Consider the following 3,070-nt stretch of genomic DNA (forward strand, 5'->3'; position numbering starts at 1 on the left):
AAAATAACCAATTAATTAAAAAAAAAAAAAAAAGGAGAAGAAAGAAGAACAAATATGAAGCTGCAGCTCTGAAGCCTGAGCAAATGACCCTGGCAGTCCCCACCCAACTTGGCTTAACTCAGCCTCACTTAACAAGATCCACACCTTTGACTCCCTGGGCTTGCTACAACTGTCTGATCCTTAGAATCTTCTTCAATTCCAGCTAGAATGCTGCGTCAGGTGCTTCGCAGGTTTGGTCAAAGGCTGGCACGCCGATGTCCGCTGGAGAAAAAAGTGCGTGAATTTAGATCTGGCATAAAACTGAACACTCTGGATTTAGTGGCCTTGGGTGTGGGCCGCACAGTGAGTGTCGGTGTGTACTTCCTGGCTAATGAGGTGGCCAGTAACCAAGCAGGACCATCCACTGTGATCTGCTTTTTGGTGGCAGGTCTAACATCACTGTTGGCTGGGCTGTGCTATGCGGAGTTTAGTGCCCGGGTCCCCCACTGTGGCTCGGCATATCTCTACAGCTATGTCACTGTGGGTGAACTGTGGGCTTTCATCACTGGCTGGAATCTTATCCTCTCCTTTGCTATTGATGCATTTGTTATGATGCAGGCCTGGATTTTAAGTTTTGACGTCTTCGTTGGAAACCGGATCTCTGAGACCCAGCAAGAGACCATCTCACAGTATGTTCCCCAAGTCATTGCAGACAATCTAGGCTACTTTTTTGTCATCTTTATTTTTTTCAGCATGGAACTGCAGTATATGGGTTGGCATGGCCTCCTCAGACTTATTGAAGTGTTTACATTGGTGAAGCTTTTGGTTCTCAGCTTTGTCATCATCTCTGGCTTCATTAAGGGGGACCTGCACAACTGGAAGCTCACAGAAGAGGACTACATACAGGCTGGACTCAATGGCACCTCTCGCTTGGGCCCTCTGGGCTCTGGAGGATTCATGCCTTTTGGCTTCCAGGGGATTCTCCGTGGATCAGCTACCTGTTTCTATGCATTCATAGGTTTCAGCATTATTGTTACCAGGGTCAAAGAATCACACAATCCCCAGTGTTCCATCCCCAAGGGCATTGTGGTTTCACTGCTCATCTGTTTTTTTGTGTATTTTGGTGTCTCTGCATCACTTACACTCATGGTTCCTTACTACCAGCTTCAACCTGGGAGCACCTTGCCTGAGGCATTTCTCCATGTTGGCTGGGTCCCTGCCTACTATGTTATCGCTTTTGCAATTTTCTCTAGTATTTTTGTCAGCACCGACTGGGGCTTTACGTTCCCCATACGCTGGGTGATTGACATGATGGCAGAGGATGGTGTCCTGTTCCCAGTCCTTGCCAGGTTCACTTTTGGCACATATGGCCGTATCTTGTCCACTCTGATCCTTGGCATTATCACAGCAATCATGGTATTCTTCTATGGACTCACTGATCTTCTGGACCTGAGGTCAGTTGGCACCCTGATATCTTACTCCTTGGTAGCTTTTTGTGTTCTCATCATCAGGTATCAGCCTGAAAGGAGGAAGGAGGAAAATGAAGAAGAGCTGCAGGAGGAGGATAAGGGAAATGAAGCCCAGGTGCAGGAGGAGAATGGGGGAAATGAAGTACAGATGCAGGAGAAGGATGGGGGAAATCAAACACAGGCGCAGGAGGAGACCACACCTGCAGCAGGGAAGCTGACTTTACAGGGACTATTTTTTCCAGGCAGCCCCACCCCCACTCCGCTCTCTGGCCGGGTTGTCTGTGTTTGCTCCTCACTGCTTGTTCTGCTGCTGATTCTCCTCTGCCTGGTGCTGGCCCACTGGCCAGGTCTGCTTTCTGGACACCCATGGCCTATCACAGTGGTTGTGCTGCTCCTGGTGCTCATCTCTGGGATCACTGTGGTCATCTGGGGACAGCCACAGAGCTCCTCTCCCCTTCCCTTTAAGGTCCCTGCTCTGCCTCTCCTCCCACTCCTGAGCATCTTTGTGAATGTTTGCCTTATGATGCAGATGTCAGCTGGCACCTGGCTGAGATTTGGTGTCTGGATGCTGATTGGGTTTGCTCTCTACTTCTGTTCTGGGATCCAGCAAAGCCTGGTAGCTTAACCCTGCTTATGGACCCAACTCTAGACCTTGAACTCAGCAGTATCAGTACGTATTTGGCTTGACATCATCACATGTGAATGTCTGATCCCCTATACAATAATGGAGAGTACTCCTGAGCACATGGAAATCTAGATTCCTATTAGATACTGGTGTGGGAACACTAATGGAGCTTTATATTTATGGTACAGTGAAGGATGTGTCTTTGCTCCTCCACCCCACTTTTTTTTTACTTTGTACTCTTGTGTCTGTAGCTGCTTACTGACTTTTACAGAATTCATATTAGAAGAACTTGATAAAAAATGTTTTTCTTTTGGGGTGCCTGGGTGACTCAGTGGGTTGAGCCTCTGCCTCTGGCTCGGGTCATGGTCTCAGGGTCCTGGGATCGAGCCCCACGTTGGTCTCTTTGCTCAGCAGGGAGCCTGCTCCCCCCTTTCTGTCTGCCTGCCTCTCTGTCTACTTGTGATCTCTCTCTCTCTCAAATAAATAAATAAAATCTTAAAAAAAATGTTTTTCTCTTCTTTAGTTACACATTCCCTAATGAAGAAGATGACTTGTTGCAGAGTCAGTAGACCATGACTCTTGCTCAGGCTGGTGAGTTTGAGCCCATGTTGAATGTAGAGATTACTTAAGAAAATATCCAGTAGCAGAATTACTGGATCATATGGTTGTGCTGTTTTAAACTTTTTGAGGCTCTTCCACACTGTTTTCCATAAGGCCTGCACCAATTGACATTCCCACCAATAGTGCATGAAGATTCCTTTTTCTCCATATCTTTGGCAACACTGGTTTTTCTTGTCTTTTTGATTTTAGCCCTCATGACAGGTATGAAGTGACATCTGATTGCATTACTTAAAGGAGTTTAATATATTTAAATTTTTTATGTTCAGGTAGCCAACATATAGTAATCATTTTTATTTCCCTGAGGATGAGTAACACTAAGCATCTTTTCATGTGCCTTTTGACCATCTGTATGTCTTCTTTGGAAGAATGTCTATTC

The 3,070-nt window shown here is 46.3% G+C and overlaps 1 pseudogene across 1 annotated transcript; it reads left to right on the top strand.

The window, feature by feature from the left end:
* The first annotated feature begins 207 nt into the window (after positions 1 to 207).
* On the top strand, positions 208 to 2,073 carry LOC309870286 (cationic amino acid transporter 3 pseudogene; annotated as a pseudogene). Its single transcript has one exon. The product of its transcript is annotated as a cationic amino acid transporter 3 pseudogene (transcript).
* Positions 2,074 to 3,070: the final 997 nt, after the last annotated feature.

The sequence above is a fragment of the Mustela nivalis genome, assembly GCF_964662115.1.
Source record: "Mustela nivalis genome assembly, chromosome: 7".
In the NCBI taxonomy this organism is placed as follows: Eukaryota; Metazoa; Chordata; class Mammalia; order Carnivora; family Mustelidae; genus Mustela; species Mustela nivalis.